The sequence below is a fragment of the Ambystoma mexicanum genome, chromosome 7q (genome assembly GCF_040938575.1).
Source record: "Ambystoma mexicanum isolate Mex_15411 chromosome 7q, UKY_AmexF1_1, whole genome shotgun sequence".
Classification (NCBI taxonomy): Eukaryota; Metazoa; Chordata; class Amphibia; order Caudata; family Ambystomatidae; genus Ambystoma; species Ambystoma mexicanum.
Genome location: NC_090941.1, coordinates 474,046,360 through 474,066,514, shown reverse-complemented (window position 1 = coordinate 474,066,514; position 20,155 = coordinate 474,046,360). Strand labels below are relative to the sequence as shown.

The following is a 20,155-nucleotide window of genomic DNA, read 5'->3' as shown; positions in this document are numbered from 1 at the left end:
ATTGTCATATTTGCTTAGTATGGATGATTGGAAACAGCTACGGTGGCGGTGGCAGTATACTTTAAGGGCTGTAGGGATCGTGTTTCACATATCTCACATCTTGGTTTCTGAGTATGTTGCCGAGGAATTTGCTGCCTCTCCTATTTTAGTCACACGGGCCGAGAATCTAGTTTACTTCTCAGTTGTTCGCAGTAAGAAATATCCATGCTCTTTGTTCTGTACTTATTTTTCCATCTAAACCCAATGACCGGAGTAGTCTCATTACTTGCTGTAGCACAGTTTCTGTATGCAGTTGTGACTTCTGCCCCTGCCTGTATTACAAAAGCAACCAGTATCAAGGCCTAGCCACTGTTTTAGTATATACAAATGTTGCTGCTTGACATCTTAGTCATGCAGTAAAAAGGTAGCATATCACTTTATCCTTTGGGGCCCACTCCTGGTTTAGGAGGTACAGCAGGTCTTTTTTAAAGCACTTTGCATAGTGCATATATTTGTCAACCATGTGAGACTTCCATCTCTGCAGGCAAGATTCTCAAAATACTTTCACAGTCCGAACCTGCGATCTGGTACTGGTGGTCCGTTGACCATTCCATGATTCTGAAGGGCCCTCTAGAATCGCTACAGTTGTCTGTTTCCTCATTAGTTAGGATGGCTACTTTTTTCTTATGCATTGTCTGAAATTCTAACACCAAGAAGCCAGTCTGGTAGCAATCACAATTTTATAACGTAACTTGTTTGATTACAACAAATCTTTATCGAGATAATGGTTGGTAAAAGGGGTTATTCAGTTAATGTTAGTAGGGGTAATCAAAGTCTCTACCTCGGGAAGGACTGTGAAAAGCCAACCTGGGGCAACTGCGTTGTCTCAACCAGAGTTATTGTCTCAATCAGAGTTAAACCTAACCACTTTCTTTTAGGTTGCAAGGCTAAGCAGTCCTGCTGGCGGGTGAGTATTGTTGAATAGTACAGTTAACATACAGTTAGGATAAGTAAAAGGCAAAAGTGTGGTACATAATTGTAATTTGTAATGGGTTATTTATAACATGCTAAATACCCAGAGGTTTCTAAGCACGGACCCAGGGATCGAACCTGCTTTGCTCAGCGTCGTCTTGCTTCCAAGACGAGCATGTTGCCCCTAAACTATCCTCCCGAGGTAAGTACAAAAAACTCTAGTTCATTATACCAGGACACACCATATGCAGTCAAAAGTAAGTAAAAATAACACTAAGCACTAAGGGACTAGGGAGGTGAGCTTGCTACACTTAACACACCTTAGGGGACAGGGTAAGTTTGATCCCTCTGGGGGTGGCTCCACCTTAGGGGACAGGGAAACCTCAGAGAGAGACTTAAGTCACCATACCCTTTCCCCAGAGACTGTCACCTTTATGGGGTAAGCAGAAACTAAGATGAGTGAGAACACTTTAACAATGACTGGCTCAGCTTCTGACTAAACCTAATTTCTTCCTCTTTAGAGAAAACAGCAGAGCGATGGAAAAAGTAGCCTCTTAAAGTCACGTCAAGCAAGGAACCAATTGGGGAGTAGTATCCACATAGAGCACAGGCTTTAATTACTCTGCAGCGCACATTGAGGAGAAGAGAGCGAGCCGCTCGGAGAGGGAGAACACCAGATGCAGTGTCGCATGCGGAGGGCCACACTAGAAGAGAGCAATGCAACTTGCGTGTGAGAAACCGGAGACGTTGGGTGTGGCAGCCTTAGCGAGAACCAAGTCCCTCAGAGGTGGAGGAACTGCCCACAAGTTCCACACCAAGCCAGTGGGAAGCAGGAGGACATGCCCAATGTCGCGGAATCCAGTTGTGGAATCATGTAAGGTGCTCCTCAGCGAGACAAGAGGCATGGCCCTCCCTGGAGGCACCACTCATCAAATACAGGTAGGTGGTGGCTTCCGAGGAATGGGAGGCAGGCGGCAATGCCAGAGGAAGGAGCCCCAAAGTGGAGAGAAAGAGGGGAGAGAACCCAGATGGGAAAAAAAGGAAGCAAGTCCCAGCGAAGGGGAGTGAGAAAGGGAAGACACCTGGAGCACACAGACTGAAAACACCCCAGAGTGGAGTGAATGAAGGGTAAGAGCCCTGGAGTGGGGAGAGATTGAGAATACCCCAGTGTGGAGTACAAAGAAGAGCCCCAGAGGGGAGAAACTGCGAGCACCCGAGAGTGGGGAGTGAGAAGGAGAAGCCCCAGAGTGGGAGGGGAAACCAAAAGAAGGCCCGGTGTGGGGGCCAAATATAGAAGTCCCAGATTGGGGAAAGAAACAGAAAGGAGAGAAGCCCCAGTGTGTGGATAGAAATCAAAGGAAACCCTGTTGTGGAGGAGTAACAGAAGAACAGGGGACAGACAGAGAAGCCCCCATGTGCAGGAAAAACCAAGGAGCCCCGGAGCAGTGAGAGAAACTGCAAAACCCCCAAAGTGGGAAAATGAGACAGAGAAGCCTGGTATGGGTGAAAGAACTGAGGAGCCCAGAGTGGAAAACAAGCTAGAGCGAGCACCAGAGGTGGAAATTGAGACTGAAAGAATCCCAAACAGTGTGAAAGGGGAAAATGTGACAGTCTTCCCGAAGAGAGGACTGTTAGAAATAAGTGTTAAGGAGAACCAGAGACCCAGCTGGATCCTGACCCACACATGGGAGGAGACGCATATCAAACGGAATTGGTGACCTCTATGACTCATGAGTCCCCTATTTTCCCTGGAGCATTGATGGCATATTGTAAAGTAGAGGAAACCAAATAACTGCTATGCACTTAACCTTTCTAAACTCTGATAACATCCAGTTCAACAATCACATAGAAATGAATAGACCTAAAAGAATCAAACCCATGATGGACTTCAAGATCCATAATGCCTGTGGTACTGGGACGAGGAAGAAGGACCAAGAGTCAATGAGGACCAAAGATGCCACTGAAAGGAATATGCAATCTAGTTGTTTGAGGGCAAGTCACCTGAGCAGAACATTGAAACCTGAAAATGGACCACAGCTGTGGAGAAGGAAAGGAGCGGCAGAAGCATTCGGGAACGACACTGAAGCGGATGGAGCTGCATCAGGAGTGCGAGCGCCAGCAGAAGCCGACGCGGGAAGTGGAGGCGTGCACTTTTGCAGAGTAATCACACCAGGAAGCAGAGCCGTGGTCAGCAGCAGGGAGAGAAGCCCAGCTGTGTGGGAGACGTGTTCCCGACGCAAGATCCCTGGAGGTAGCAGAGACCCAGCGGGGCTCAAGAGAGGGGCTGTGCAGGTGGTGGCAGGTACGGAAGAGCTGTCAATCGGCTTACCAATCCGCCTTGGGTCTGCCGCAGCAGCAAGGAGCAATACGCAAATGCCAAATGGAGCCGGTGAGTTGGCCTGGAAGAGAAGTTAACCCTGGGGCACTCTGAGTGGAACGTTTGATAAAATCAGACTATTTTGAATACCGAGCAAGTAGAATAAGAAGGCAAAAAGGACGCAATTCTCCATTCATGAAACGTCATCTTGGGAAAGCCTGTAACCCACATTTCCACCAGCACAGAGACTATAAGAAAGAGAGTGTTATGCGGATGACACGCAACTATCTTTCAGGCTCCCCTCTGCCGCCGCCGCCTCCTCCTCCTCCTCGCCCATATCGGACTGTCAGTCCGCTATTCAGTCATGGTGTGCTGCAAACGACTTCTGCCTCAACACCAGTAAGACTGAGATCGTCATCATTGGGACCCCTGCTCCCGCCTTCCCACTTTCGCTCTGGCCGGCCTCCCTTGGCCCTGCACCCGCACCCACATGCGAGGCAAAAAAACCTCAGGGTCATCTTTGACTCCACTCTCTCCTTCTCCTCGCACATCAGCTACACCTGATAGTTGGACTTTTTTCTGCACTGCCTCCCTGGCAACCCCGCACCTGGGGACTGTATTCTGTATCCCTACAGTCCCCAACCAGCACTTATGTATTCTCTTACCATGCACTTGCCACCATCATGCCGTTTATTTATCTTATTTATTCTGCTATCCCATGTACTGCACTTTCCCCTCTTCCATGTACTGCACTTCCCCTCTCCCTTCCCCCTCAAACTTTTTCCTTTCCCCCTTCCCATGCACTTGCGCGATCTGAATGACACTTGGCCTAATAAGATTGTTGTCTGTCTTCCCTCTGTTCCTCCTCCCTTGCCTCGTCGCCCCTCGAAACACGTGTGTATAGGCGCGTTATAAATGCCATATATCATATATCATATCATACCTCCTCAGAGGTACTCTTCCTTTTCTCCCTTTCCCCCAGCGGCTCACTGTCTCCAGAGACTTGGTTCTCTCTAGGCTGGATTATTGCAACAGCCTCTTCATCAGCCGCCTTTCTTCGGCCCTGCGCCCTCTGCAACTCATTCAGAACAGAACCATGAGACTTATCCTTGGCCTCAAGCCCAGGGAACGCATCTCTCTGCCGCTGAAATCTCTGCATTGGCTCCCCGTGGCTGCAAGGATCAAGTTCAAGACCCTCTGCATTGTCCTCAAGGCTTTCTGGGGCCTGGGTCCTACCTACCTGCAACACTGCCTACCTAAATACTGTCCATCAGGAGCCCTCTGCTCATCTTTCTCCAACCTTCTGCGAGTGAGCCGGTTCTCCAAGCAGGTGCCTCCCTCTGGAATAGCCTCCATGCCGTCTTGAGCCTCAGCTTCTTAAATTCTGGAAACTCCTCAAGACCTTCCTCTTGTCCTCTTCCTTTGCACTCCCTCTGCCCAGCTAACCTAGCCATCTGCTCTCTCCATCTCTCCCTCCTCTTCCTTACAGCTTGCTGACTGGCCGCCTGGTGTACCTGAGAGTCTCACTGGTCCCGGGCACCCCCTCCAGTCCTCTCGCACTTGCTTCATGTCCCTACTCCCACCTTCATTGCACTTTGAATAACACTAGAGAATAGCTCTCTCTGCACTTACCCCAGTCTCCCCCGACCGGGTGCACTTGGACATCCCCTGCCCTGTGACCCTCTATGCACTTGCACCACCCGAAAGCAGCGTGCCTGATGTGCTAATTGTATTTATGCACTTACTTTGCCTGTACAGGCTATTATCATCTTAGAATTTCAAGGACTCGGAGTGACTCTTGTCTTTTCCCATTGTTCCCACCCTCCTTGAGCACTTTGAAACACGTTCATGTGTATAGGCGCTATATAAATAAACAATACAATACAATAAAAGGGCAACAAGGGCACAATTCTCCTTGCCTGAGACACCAGTTTGGGGGAAATCTGTATCCCATATTGTCACTAACAGAAGAGACAAACTGTAGCGGTAGCAGTTTTTCTTCCTGGCAGGAGCGTGAACAAGGAAAGGGACCACTTGTAGTTAGTCCTGGCAGGCGAATAGACAGGGAAAGAAACATTGAGTAAATGATTTGAAGAAATGTGGTTGTGGTAAAAAGGTGTTTTGGAAAAACATTGGTAACTTTATCATTTTGACAAACGGTTGCATCACCAAAGGTAGTTGGTGTGCTTTCCCGACAAAAGTATTTAATTCGAAGAATAATTGTGATATGCTAATATTTGCTTTGAATCCTGAAAAAGACATTGGGCTTCATTACAAGTGTGGTGGTCCGGAAACAAGGGTGCCGATAAACTTACCAGCACCCTTGTTTCCGTACCGCCACACTACGGGTCTGACTGCCATGGCCGCTGTGCCCGACATGTCTAACCCTGCCGGGCACATCAGCCCCAGTAGGCAGACTCTTCACGGAAGCACCAGCACTGTTAACAACGGTGCCAGTGCTTCCGTCTCCCCACACCCATGGAGTCCACTTGGACTCCATGGGAATGAGGACTTACAAAATCCGGCACCTGACTTCCCACACCGCCGGGACTTGTAATGTCCCGGTGGCACCGGGAAGTCAGGTGCTGGATTTGGTGTTATGGGGTTGGCGGCACCAGCGGGTTACCACCAACCTCCTAATGAGTCCCATTGTGTGGAGGAAAACCATTGCCTTGGTTTATGAACTAGTGTTTTGTGAAAGAGACATTTGCCTTAACGGGAAGGATACTGTGAAACAAAACAATTGCTTTGGTTTTTAAACAAGTGTTTGTGAAAGAAACATTTACTTTACCAACTGGAAGGACTCCGTGGATGGCAAAGACCTTTTGTGTTGAACTGAACAAAACTTTGTTGGATCAGAACTTTTCCAAAGGTACTCTTTAAATGACCCAGAGGAGGGGGCCCACCGGGTTCACAAGTAGTTTGAGGGGTCAATAATGTGAGGCAGACACCGGCTTGTCGTTTTCTCAGTGCTAGACATGTTATTAATAACAAAAAGGGCAAATAAACCCTTACTAAACCTACTCTACCAGGGAGTTCTAATTTCTGAGAGGCTTTCTCCTAACATACACAAAACTGGCACTCACACTAAAAAATCAAACATTCGAAGTAAATCATATACAACACAAATAAGTGATTACCAAACAAGCAGTGACTTGGATGACCTACTCCTGTCCTGGGTAGATCCCTTTCCCAGGATTGTCCAAAGTCAATCTCTCCAAGTGTTCATAAAGAAAAGTAAAGTATTGAATCAGTTCTTGAGAGCTCCAAAAGAAACAAAAGTTCACCCCAAAAAAAAAATATCCACTGGTAATAGTTCTTTAGCTTTCTCTTGAATATGTCTCCTTCCAATTCCAGCAAAGAAAACAGCACCAACGGTAATCCTGGATATCCTTTTCCCGGGATGGAGTTTCCACAGTTCAAAGATGAAAGGACCACTTCAGCTTAAACAACTGTCCATGTGTTTATGACCTCTGCTGTGTTTTGGTATAATTTGTCAGGATGCTTCTTCTTAGGGTGTTGCTCTCCTCTTGCCAACTCAATTCGACTTCTGTAACTGTGAAGGCAGAGTCCTTTGTTCCACAGTATTTTTTTTTAACATATTTTATTAGCATTTAAATATAGTTAACATTTAACAAAAAATGAGGTGTTAAACAAACAAACAAAACAGTCTTCTTTAGGAGTTGTGGTATCTTCAGTGTCTATACAAGGGCAGAGGTAGGTGAATTCGTGAGTTCGGGTGCCGAGGTTGGGGCAAGTTGGGCGCCTTTGGAAGTTTAGGTGAACCTCTTCCTGGCATTATGTTTCTGGGGTTCCCTTCAGGGGGGTTTGTGGTCTGCAGTAAAGGGCACATCTCTTAGGAGGGCCTTCCACGATTCGAGGGTGTTGTTTGCTTCGTCTGTTCCATAGTTGGCCCCTTCATGCCATGCTCTGGTCTCTGCCTCGGACCACCTTTCTAGTCCCTTAATCCAACGTTCATATCTCGGGCCCCCTGGGGACTTCCAGGCCATAGCTATAGTTCTTTTCGCAAGGATGCAGGATAGGTCCATCAGTTTGACTACGTATCTGTATTTGCTTATTTTGGGGTGAGCTCCTAATAAGCAGACTTTCGGGTCCCACTCATATCTCGTTATGCCAGCAGTTGTGCAGGTCTGCCTAACTCTGGACCAGAGTGTCTTTACCCTATTGCCGGTGCAAAACACGTGGATCATGTCGGCTGTGCCACTGCCGCACCAGGGGCAATTCGGTGAGACTTTCTTGTTGAATTTAGCCACTCGCTGTGGGGTCATGAACGTCCTGTATAGGGTATTCAGTTGTATCTGCCTGAACCTGGCGTTGCGGGACACCTCCTTTGGGTACAATAAAATTCTTTCCCATTCTTTGTCGGTTAGTGTGATGCCCAGGTCCATTTCCCATCTCTCCTTGAGTGCTATGCCTTTGGGGTTAGGTTTGTCCATCAATCGGCTGTAGAGCCGGGTTACCGGCTTCCATCCATCCGCTAGCTCGTACATCTCCTGTAATAACGGGTCCGGAGTGGGTTCGTCGGGCCAGCTGTCCCATTTGCTTCTGGTGATCTGTTTGAGTCGGTGATACCAAAGAAATTGGCCGCTGGAGAGTCCTTCAACCTCCTGCATCGACTCAAAGTCTCTGAATTTGTCCTCTTCGAACATGTCCCCCTATACATAGATCCCGGCACTCTCCCAGCTTCTTGCTACCTTCAGATCCGTTGTGGTTTTGCATGCATCCGCTAGGATGGGAGTGTTGGGTGAATATGGATGGCTCGATTGTAGGATGGAGCGAGTTCTGGTCCAGATCTGTCTGCCTAATTTCGCAATCATGGGGACATTCTGTGTCTGCTTGAGTGGGTTCCAGAGTACTTCCTTGGGGAAGAGATTGGAAGGTATTTGCCTTAGCAGTGCCGATTCATTGTTTTGTTCGTCTTGAAGCCACCTTGTCACGAGGCTGAGCTGTGCAGCTAAGTAGTACATCTGAAAGTCGGGGAGTTGTATTCCGCCGTCTTTGTGTCGTAGCGTGAGGATTGAGAGGGGTAGTTTGTGTCTGGAAGGGCCCCATAGGAAGTCCCGGATTAATATTTCAAGTGTCTTGAAGAAGGTGGGGCGGATATAGCAACAAATGTTCGTGAAGAAGTATAGGAAGCGGGGGAGAATTGTCATTTTTGTAATGGCCGCCCGACCCATCATTGCAATTGGCAGTTTTGACCAAAATTTCATAGAGTTGCGGAGTCCTTTGAGCGCCTTTTCGGTGTTGTGGTCGTGTGTGAATTCTGGGGTGTGATGGATGTTTATTCCCAGGTATCGGAATGCTTCGGGTTGCCATTTTATCCCCACTACTGGTAAATCAGTTTTTGCTAGGCCTCTGAGTCTTGCCAGCGGGAATGCACATGATTTCGATCTGCTAAACTTGATTCCTGAGTAAAGTGCGTAGTTGTCGAGGACGTCTAGTATGACTTGTGCATTTATTTGTGGGTCTTTCACATACAAGAGTACATCGTCGGCGTATAGGGTTATTGTGGAGTGTTGGTTGCCCAGTTTAATGCCTGCGTTGAAGAACTATTGTCTAAAATAGATGGCAATTGGTTCCAAGCCCAAGATGTATAGCATCGGCGATAGCGGGCATCCTTGACTAGTGCCTCTCTGAATCTCCCAGGGCTTCGAGATCATCCCTCCAGTTTTCACTCTTGCCATTGGTGAGTTGTAGAGCACCTTGATCCATCTCACAAAACCCTCTCCAAATCCAAACTCCCTCAGCACCTCGACCAACCATTCCCAGAATATGGAGTCGAAGACCTTGACGGCGTCGAGTGAGAGTACCGCAAGATCCTCGTCTCTCGCGGCGGTCTCCGCCATAGTGTGTTGAAGTCTTCTGAGGTTGGCCGTGGTGTTGCGTCCCGGGACGAAGCCATTTTGGTCGTCATGAATCGGGGTTCCCACCACCTTTGCAAGTCTGTTGGCTAGGATAGTGGTTAGGATCTTACTGTCGTAGTTTAGCATTGCTAATGGGCGGTATGAATCGCAGTCCGTGGGCGGTTTGTTGGGCTGTAGCATGGGGATTATGATTGTTTCTTTCATAGTGTTAGGAAGTATCCCTACTTCGTATGCCTCCATGTAGACCTCATGTAGTATCGGAGTGATGATATCTTCGTTAGCTTTATAAAATTCAGGCGGGAGGCCGTCGCTGCCAGGAGTCTTACAGGTGGCCAGCGACCTGATAGCTTCCTTAACATCCTCTGTAGTGATCTCCATTTCCAAAGCTTCTCTCTGTTCCTCGGATAGTCTCGGTAGCCCAATCTCTTCCAGGTTGTTCTTGATTTCCTCTCTGGATATTTGCCTATTGTGGGAGTATAGTTTACAGTAGAACTCTGCAAAGGCGTTGTTGATATCTTGTTGGGTCCTGCATGTTGTCCCGTTCTCAGTTATGATCTCTGTAGGAGTGTGTCTTGGTTGTTCTCGTTTGCATAACCAGGCTAGTGTCCTGCCTGGTTTATCGGCTTCTTTGTGGGTTTTGGCAGTGTTTGTTGCAAAGTCAAATTTAGCTATCCTGTCCCAGGTTGTGCGACATTCTTCGCAAATTTCTTGTAGGGTCTTTTCCATTTCCGGGGTGGCGACAGTGCATGCCTCGAGGCGTGTTATTTCAGCTTCTCGTTCTTCTAGGGCTGCCGTCAGGTGTTTCCGGATGCCTCCAGCGCCCGCTATCACCTCTCCTCTTACCACTACCTTCATCGCCTCCCAAAGCGTGCTCCAGGTTGATACAGAACCTTTATTATTGTCTATGTAGTCCTCAAGTTTGTTGCCGAGGGCTTCCCTGAATTCTTGATCCGTGAGGTCTGCGGTGGGCATTTTCCATGTAGGGATCGGTGCTCTGGGTCCCCTTAATTTCCATTCCATAATTAATGGTGAATGATCGGAGATCCATCTGCCTAGGTATGCTGTTGCGTCTACCATTGAGGTTTGCTCTCTGTTGATGAACAGATAGTCGATCCTTGTGTGAATCATGTGAGGGGCCGAGTAATATGAGTAGCTTGTTTCGTTGGGGTGTTGTTCTCTCCAAATGTCAACCAAGTTGAGGTGATCCAGCGCATCGTTGAGTGCTTGAGTGGCGGCGTTTCTCGGTTGCTGGGGGGGTATGGATCTATCCATGTTTCCGTTTCTGTAGCAGTTAAAGTCGCCAGCCCATATGAAGGTGCCTTCCCTGTGATGCGTCATTTTGGCACAGAGAATTTTAAGGTGTGAGGGAACTCTGTGTTGTGAAAAGTGGGAGTTCACTGTACAGACCGTCGTATGTTCAATGGTTCCCCATATTATTAGATACCTGTCTTCAGGGTCTGCCTCCGAGCCCAGTATGCAGAATGGCACGTTCGGGTTCACCCACGTGAAAACTCCTCGAGCATAGCTAGAGTAGGGTGCTCCTTTCTCGGTGCCTCCCCACCGCTCAGCTAACTTGGACGAGGACTCCTTCGACAGGTGGGTCTCTTGGAGTAGTGCAATGGATACCTTCTTTCTGCGGAGATAGGATTGGATCCTATTCCTTCTCAAGTATGATCCCATGCCACATACATTCCAAGTTATCACTTTCAATTGTGTCGCCATTGGGATGGAGTGTGGGATTCCGTGCGTCTGCCCTTTCCTGTGGTTCTCATCAGTTGTTGATTGTCCTCGGTGGTTCCCAGATCTCGGTTCTTAGTTCTGGTTTTACTTGTGATCTGCGGTGGTCTTGCCCTCTGCCTTGTTGGTTGCACTAGTGTGAAGACTGTGTAACTAGAATAACATTTAACAAAACTGGCACTGGTGCGCCCAGCGACTGTGTTTTTCTCGCGGTGCTCAGGCGCTCTCGCACGGTCAGGTCCCATCCGGGTATCAGGCTCGAGCGGGGACGGGCAGGCAACTGGCCTGTCCTGGTCTGTTCGTGGGGGCTAGGTCCTGTGCCTGGTGTGAGGCTAAGTGAGGGCCGCATCTGTTTGATAAATAGTGGTGTAGGTTACCTCCTTGGTTGTCGTAGCGTAGTGATGCAGTATGCGCTTATGTGTCAAGTGCATAGATAAGTGGATTTCCTCATTTGCTCTTGGGATAGGTGTCCCCGTCTTCTGCTAGATTGTTGTCTTCCATCCACATATTGGCGGCTGCTGGAGACTCTAGGAAGATCGCACGGCCCTTGTGGATGACCTTTAGTCTCGATGGATAGAGTAACATATATTTTAGGTTCAGTTGCCGGAGTCTGGCCTTGATAGGTGCAAATGAGTTTCTCTCCCTTTGCACCTTTGGGGTATAGTCTGGGTAGACAGAGATTTTAGCGTTGCCACGTTCAATGGGGCCCTCTTCCCTGGAGTGCCTCAATATGGTTTCTCGGTCTTGGAAATTAAGTATTTTGGCGATTATCGGGCGAGGGTGGGATCCTGGGGGGGTTTCTTCTGGAGGGACCTGTGTGCCCTTTGAACTGCAAAGCCTTGTGTGAGTTTTCTTGCGCCTACTTCATGTTGTAGGAAGGCCTCTACGTAAGCTGTTGGGTTCGGGCCTTCGTCGCCTTCTGGCACTCCCATTATCCTGATGTTGCCCCGTCTGGCACGTCCCTCGGCTTCCTCGGCTCTGGCCTCGAGGATGGCGACCTGCCTTTCAAGGTCTGCGACTTTGGATTTCAGTTAGACTGTGTTAGGCAGAAACCTGTGCAGTTCCCTTTGGGAACACTGCAAAAGATTTAGGGCTACAGGTGTTAGCAGTAAACCCACTTGGTAGCAGTCTGTACAACCCAGGTTTACCTGGTAGCTGTGGCTGAGCAGTCGGACTTCCCTCAAGAAGAGTTAGGCAGTATGCAAAGTATACACAATATGCACTCAGATACGACGATACAAGCAAACACTGACCAGAGCTTTGGTATCAAAGTATATAATTATTTATTTAAAAACACACTTTAACTTTAGATGGCACTCCAATCCGTTTATGAAGAAAGGAGGGAAAAAGACAGAATATGAGAAGGTACCCCACTCTAAGGTTTAAGAACACTATTAGCAAGGCAGTAGAGCAAAAGTCACTTGTGAGCCAAAGTCCATAGGTTGGGCCCACTCTTAGAGAGAGCAGAGCACAAATGTGCCCAAGATCACACAGTTACAATAGGCTTAGAAAGTCTTGCAGAGAGTTCGAAAAGAGTTTAGAGAGGCTAAGAAAAGTTTAGCCAGGGTGTCCCAGGCTAACCCAGCCGGGGGCTAAATCTACCCCGTACAGTCGGTGGCAAAGGAAGCCGGGCGGGACACAGTACCTTAGGTGGGAAGGATCCTCCGGCGGGGGCAGTTGTTCCTGGCAGCGGGTGCAAGTCTCGTCGTCGTCCAGGGGAAGAGAATATCTCGACTTGGAGGAAAGATGAAGGTCGTTGCACTGCCAGGGAAGAAACCAGCCGCAGAGTTTTCCGGTTAAAGGTATTACCCTTTAATTCGCTGTCGTGGTAAAACGTGGTATCCAGGTTGCCGGGGTGCTTGGCACAGGCAAGGCGGCCACGAGATACGTCGGGAAGGCGAAAAAGACGGTGAAACTGGTTATCCCCACCAGTCGAAGGAAGAAGACTCTCCGGCGGGAGATCTCCTCTGCCGGGAAAAGTGGTGAGACGGTCCAGCAGGGCTCCACCGGTGGTGTCGTCGTGGCAGGTCGGCTCAGTTTCTCCCTCGTCGGATTCTTAGGTCCTGTGGCGACTTCTGAAGTTCCAGTCCCCAAAGCCCTGCTTTTATGCAGAAAACCCCCATTCACTCAGCCTAGCTGTCACTCAAACATGCTAAGTGGTGAGCCGGCCGGCTCACCACTTGTGCCAATCAGGACGGAGTGCGACTTGAGTTGCCTAGGCAACTCAGTCCAGGGTGCCTAAATCCCCCTCAACCCCTCCTAAGTACCCCAGACAGAGTGGCACCACTTTGGAGGGCTTCTGTGGAGAAGCCCACCAAAAAGTAGAACAAAGGGCTCGACTTGGGTTGGAGTCACAGAAGAGAACACAAATGCCATTTTAGAACCGAGTTTTGGCAAAAAATACCAACCGGAGAATTAATAATAAATAAATAAACCGGTGGTATGTTCGAGGCTATCGTAATTAAATAAATAAAGATAGTAGCCTCGAACAATGGGAAAATCCCATAGAGAAATATTTGCGGTTGAATATAAAAAGTAGTATCCACTGCCACCAGCCAAAACTCGATTAGGGGGGACGGAGACGTGCCCCCTCGACTAACAGACCCCAGGGCAATCGAATTGCCCCGGCCAGTATGTCCACAATATGATGGTTTGTACTGGTTCTGTTCAGAATTCAAGACTAGTAAAGTCAGTGGTGACTTTACATGCCCTGGGAGACAGTAGTCAGTCCCAAGGTATGGAGTCTATACTGGGGGGTCACTATGACACCCCTGTGTTACTGCACTGAGGGTTCTGTGTAACACACACCACAAAAACACATGAAGCCCTATGGAGTAAAAGACCCCATAGCCCATTAAACACATCTAGGGTCAAAGGAACACACTCAAATCATGTCCAAGAGTGAGGGTAAAAGAGTCTCACTCTTGGCAGGAGAAAAAAATAAACCCCAAAAATCCAGCAAAGCTGCTGGGGGACTCACTAAGTTAGGAAATTCAGCCTAAACAGAGAATTCTCCCTAACAGACTGTTTCTTCCGTCATCTCTTTTATGGCCGATTCGGAATTCGTCACCCTTTCTGTTAAATTTCTAGCATCCTGGCGCATCAGTTGGATGTCTGATCTGAATTCGTCTATTCTGGAATCGATTAATGTGCGCAGCGGTGCTATGGCTTCTAGTACTTGGGTTTGATTTTTGGCGGAATCGGCACCCTTTGATTGTGCGGGTTCTGGAGTGTGGAGGTGTGGGGTGGCTGAGTTTTTTGACTTGGTGGTGACGTACGTGTCCATTGTGGAGGGTTTCGGCTTGCACCTGGAGGACATGTCAAAGTCTTGGCGCTTTAGCGCTGGGCCTGTCTGGTGAGATTTGTGCCTCAGTTCTCGCTTATGGCCCTTATGCTGGTGATTCGAGTAGCCCCCTTAGTCTGGAGGCCTGCCCCACAGGTCTCCTCACCTCAGTGACTTTGGTTCCGCTCTGCACGGGACTCGGCAACGTAGTGGTCTCGTTGATGGCAGGGAGCTGATGCTGTGTCTCCTTGCGGTTTCCCCCTCACGTCTCGCGTTTTCGGGCTTCCGCGGTCGGACTCGGGGAAAGAGCTGTGTCCAATCGTCGATGCCCGGTGCGTTTAGTGTTGTAAGGGGCGGTAAAGCGCAGCGGTCTTCAGTGCGTGCCTCGACCGCGGTCTTGGCGCCTCTCTCCTCCTGAGGGCGCTGCGGCGGGAATAGCTGACTGCCTGGTCTCGAGTTGGTGCAGCGTCATGGAACGGCCGCCATCTTAGGTGCAGGCGGGGACGGAGGGGTAGGGCAGAACGGGCGGGATTGTGGACGTTCTGTGTCCCGATTTCTTATCGGAGGCACTGCTTCTTGATGAGGATCGGTTTCCGCACCACCGTGGTCCGATGTGGCCCCGGAGGTATGCCTGCTTACGGCGAAAAAGGATCAAGATGCGGCTTCTCGGCCGGAGCTCGGCACCTCAGCCTCTGTCCACCATGAGCTCCAGGCCACGCCCCCTTTGTTCCACAGTATGCCTCTGCTTCAACTACCTGTAATACAACATTCACTGACAGTATTATAGACTAGCCACAGTTATTCAACTTGGTACTTTATAAATGTTGGGTTTCACCTACTGGCTTTGGCAATGCTTGCTCTTCTCTTTAATTCAGCAACTTCTACGTTTACAAAATACTTGTTCTGGATGTTACAAGGTTCAAGCTTCAGAAGAGAGATTTAGGTACACGCTGCCACACTTTGATGAATATTTTCGACTTTAAAGAACTGTAAGGACAGGTGTTCCCATTCATTAGCAGGGAGTAATACTTTAACACTGACTGGGAATCACAATTATCCACACACGACCTCTCTTTGTTGTACTTTTCCTTGTAACAAGTTGTGAAAGTCAGTTTAAGCAAAGGCGCTCTCCTTCTTAATTGGAGACATGAACGATGACTCCAGTAAAGTTATACAGTTCAACAATGGGAAATGGAAAGCTTTTAGTTTTACGCAAGCACTTTGACTCACATTAAATGTGCGTGTGATACAATTCCATTGTTAATGGGACTTTTTACAGCAACAAACAACTTCTACTCGCTCCTATGCTTACGCAAGTTCTAATTGAGCTGGTACCAGTTACCAGCAATGTTTTTTCAGTGATCCTGAACATGGAGCTTCACTCACCGGCTCCGGGAACACTGCGTTTGCAGGCTTCTTCCACTTTCCGACTTCTCTTCCTTCTTCTATTACTTTACGCACTCTTCGGAACCACAACCTTCTACAGCATGAGTGTCTCTGGTCCGGCCTCGACCACAGTGTCACACGGGCCTCCAGTTACAGCACGATCTCGGCTCTGCAATTACAGCCACTAGATGCACCTGGGAAGACCTTCAATCTCGGCACGTCTATCGTAGTGCAGCCACGGCCAGACAGGGTTTGTGAACACAGGACCAACTCAGAACCTGCAGGTGAAATCTGCTCTTCTCTCGTCCCAGCGTCCCTTAAGTGATCACATTTTCTCATGAACTGCCATACTCATGCTCTTCTCCTTCTACTACTACTGCCAGCCTTCGAGTTCCTTCTGAAGCTCCTTCTTCTTTCTCCTTCCTGCTGCAGCCTTTAATGCCTCTCAGGTGTGGCAGTTGATTTCAGGCATAGGCCCTTCATGTTAATTGCTTGACTCTGGCAAATTCTGTTAGGCCTAGTTGCCTGTCCTCTGCATCTGCACGCCTCTTCAGCCCTCTTCTTCATCTCCCATCATTTCCCCACATTCTTTTTTTTTTTCAACCAAACATTTTATCAAGTTTTTCATGCTTAAGTACACATTGACATCAATAAAGCATTCTTCACCAATACAACATATTAGACATTGCCATGCACAAGTTCGTTCTACGTAGGATGTTGTCCGTGCTATTGCTCCATGATGCTTTCCTCGGGGACCTCAAGGCCAGAATATACCCCATCCCGCCCCGATCCCCGTGTTTTTAGTCCGTTCAATCTTGGAGTCATCGCGTTAGCGGAGGTCTTCTAGTGAGGCTTGGACATTTTTCTGAGTAGTCCATGAAAGGTGCCCAGGTGTTCAGGAAATTATTCAAGTTACCCATCGGTTCGCTGTTATCTTTTCCACCACTACAATTTCCCAGCATTTTGACCACCATAGCGGGACTGGGGGGCCGTCAATATTTTTCAGACTTTTGCAGCTAACAGGAGATGAGTGCACAGTCGCAAAACCTGCCCCGAAAGTGGGAAGTCCCCTCCCGCTCTATCTCCCAGAAGTATAACTCCGGGATCCCACGGGAATGCCAGTCCAGTGATTGCTTTAATGTGGTCTGTCACCTCCCTCCAATATACCTCTGCTTTTGGGCAGGACCACACTAAATGATACAGAGTGCCACTGGTTGCACATCCTCTCCAGCAGTTTGGGGGGATTTCAGGGTTGGATTTATTCAATTGGTCTGGGGTGACATAGTATCTATAGCAGAGCTTATATCCTCTTCCCCGTTTGAGATGCATTGTGTGCTTTTGTGCAGTCTAGTCCAGATATTTCCCCATTCCTCTGTCTATTGCTGTATCTAAGTCCCTCTCCCAGTCGAGCATATATTTTTCTTTCTTAGCAGGGTCTGTTCTGTCCAGGAGGCGATAAAGCACCGAGATCCTGCCCCTCGAGGTTGCTGAGTGTAAGGACTGTTCTAGTGCGGTTAGGTCTCGGGCCCCCTTCTCCCTCACCGTTTTATGGGAGACCCAATGCTGGAGTTGGGCATAGTGGAACCACTCAGACTCTTCAAACCTACATTTTTCCTTGTATCTTTCAAATGTTATGGGTGGGACCCCTTCTAAGAAATCTGCCATTTCCCCACATTTAACATCTGAAAGTACTGGGAAGAGGCGACTAAGAGTAAGGAACATTGAAACTTAATTTCACCACTTTGGTACTGGGACGGGAAAGATGCCTGCAGAGAGTAGTGAGGGTCAGGCATGTCCCTTTAACTATGGTCAGGAAAGTCTAATTATGAGCCCACACCTGCAACCTGTTGAGGGTTTGCAGGTGTATAAAGGGAGACCTGTGAAACAACAGAGAGAGCAACAGGGAGAGCTGTGTGGGAGAGACCTGCAGGGGACCCGTGACATGAGGAGGCAACCGTGGTGGAGCCAGCGAGGAAGTCAGGACACCGGCCGATGCCCAGAGGACCTCTGGAGCCACTGTTAAGTTACACCATTAGGCTTCCACAGGTGTGGGGGTCTCAGTGTTGGGAAGCGTGTTGCTGATCCTGCGTTCAGCAGGAGAGAAGGGACGCTGTATGCGTCCGTGCCAGGAAAGCGAAGTCACCGGCGTGTGCCGGCGTACATCCGGAGTGCGAGCGGGGCTCGCAGAGGAGGGCCTGCCGACCACAGGACAACGAATGCAGCAGGAGCCGCCACAGAGTACACCGATAACCGGTAGGTGTCGGAGAGGTCACTCAAAGCCCAGGGTCTCGTAAAGGCTAGGCATAGCTAACAAACAGCTGTTTAATGCTTATTGAATGCTGAACAGAATGAAAACTCAAAGCAAAGCTGAAATATGCCTATCAAATACCTAACTGAATGAAAACTTGGAACAACACTGAATTATATATATTGAATACTGAATTGAATGAAAACTGGAAACAAAACCAAGTTATGCTTATTGAATATGGGCAAAGCCAATAATGAATGAAAGACAAAGGGAAAGTGCCCAATTGAAAGCAATTTATATAAAAGAGCGCAAGAGTGCAACAAAATGGTGGGACATGAACCCGACCACCACAACACAGTCAACATTGTGAATGAGACGTGCTGCATGGCCAAAGACTGGCAAAGAGGTGTGTAACACATAACGGCAAAGCCAGAGGCTGAAAAAGAGAAGCCAGGAGGTTGTGAACCTGCATATAATGCCAAGGGGCTGATAAAGAGAAACTAAGTGAAGGTGAATTTGGACACAGGGGTGAGTATGGAAGACCCTTTGTGGGCTGAAGAGGCTAGGGTTCCTGTTTGCACGACCTGTGATTGGTGGACAGTGTGGTCTGACAACTGCGCCTAGATCAGGGAGCCCAGAAGTCAGAAAGCCAAAGACATTGTGGCATATACCAAGAAGGGGCACTACAAGTAAGCTGGTGATGTAAACCAGAAGGAGGGTCAAGTTGGCCTGGAATTGTGTTTAACTTTGAAAGACTGAAACAAGTAACAGTTGTTGCTTTGAAGTCTTGAGGAAGGGAATCCTGAAACCTGAAGAACTGCAAACGCTGCCTTGAGGACGGAGCCTCAAGACCCTTTTCCTTTGTACTGGGTTGCTTGGAACTTGGGGAAGGGAAACTCAAGGATTTTGCAGAACTGTATTGCCTTGAACTTGAGAAAGGTAATCTTGAGACTTGTGTGGAATTTTCTTGAACTTATGGAAGGGGATCTGACTAGGTGGCTAAGAGCTGGAAGAAGCTCGGACTTTGTGTTGAGCATAATTTCTTTAATTATTGATTCCCCTACACGTTGTTTAGCTTCAGTTTTGAGAGCAAGGATAGGTTTTGGGGACAGACAGATTTTTTAGTTGAACTCTTTGACTCAGACTTTCCTCAGTTCGTTCAGGTAGGGAAATCCCACCTTAGCATAGGGCAAGTTATGCCTTCAACCATCCTGAGATTTGATTTAATCAACTATTTGGGTTTAAACCTTGAATCTGCTGTCTGTGTCTTGCTTCATGATGCCTTCACAGACCTTACACTGGAAATCAAATCCACCAAGGAAACGCTGGTCAAATCCATTGCAGACCTAAACTTCCACTTGCTGGATCTAGAATCTCGGGGAAAGCGACATGGAGAATACTGTCTGTGAACAGGTGCTTGACCAGGCAGAGCTAACCAAAACCGGTTGCGGACAAACACCCGCCTATGTGGGATCCCGCAGCACATACAGGATCAGGAGCTGACTTAAAAAAAAAAATATGTATTTTTATTTTCTTTTGCAACACTATACAGATGTTACATTCCACAAAGGTATAATGGAGCAATTCAAGTTTGTTTGTGAGCTTTCATGCAACACCTGTTGAAACGTTAACTCCCCCCCCATCCCACCTCCTTAACTAGCCTCTGTATAACATCTTGTTCTACTTCCTGTCAAATGTTTCGGCTCCCTTGCGCATTACAAGTCTTGTCCATCTTCTTGAGACCCTATTCCTTTGTTCTCATGTTCCTGACTTGAATAGAGTCGGTGTAAGTTCCGTCCACTTTAACATGTCCTCCCCTGGATCTTGCTTTTGCGCATTAATCAACTGTTTCCATACTTCCATCTCAGCCATTGTCCATTTTTGTAAATCTCTCCACCTCCCCACCGCCACTGGTAGTCCGGTTCCGGTTTTCCTGTTCTTAGCTATACAGCGCTTGGCTGACACACATGCTAAGTCCTACAATTTCCCCAACGCTCCCCTATTCTTACTCCTCGTGAAGAGTCCCAGTATACACGCTGCCGGAGATTGGGCATCCAGTTCTATTTCCCTTGTAGACAGTTTATGAGCAATATCTTCCCAGACCTTCCTTATAATTGCACATCCCCAAAACATATGTAGCATTCCCACATTTGTCATGTTACATTTGAGACAACTCTGTCTCCCTGCCCCTTTAAATCCTGCTATTTTCCTTGGTGTTAAGTAGGCTTTCTGTGTTACATACAATTGTAGCAGTTGCAGTTTTGCGTTCATGGAAGCCCTCTTGTGATAACTAGTTACCTTCAACCATTCCTTGTCCATTAAGGACTTTCCCAACTCTGCTTCCCATC

At 48.2% G+C, this 20,155-nt stretch overlaps 1 protein-coding gene across 3 annotated transcripts in view; it reads left to right on the top strand.

Moving 5' to 3' along the window:
* Positions 1–20,155, top strand: part of MTRF1 (mitochondrial translation release factor 1) — a 676,299-nt gene that overhangs the window by 377,146 nt on the left and 278,998 nt on the right. The window lies entirely within an intron of this gene.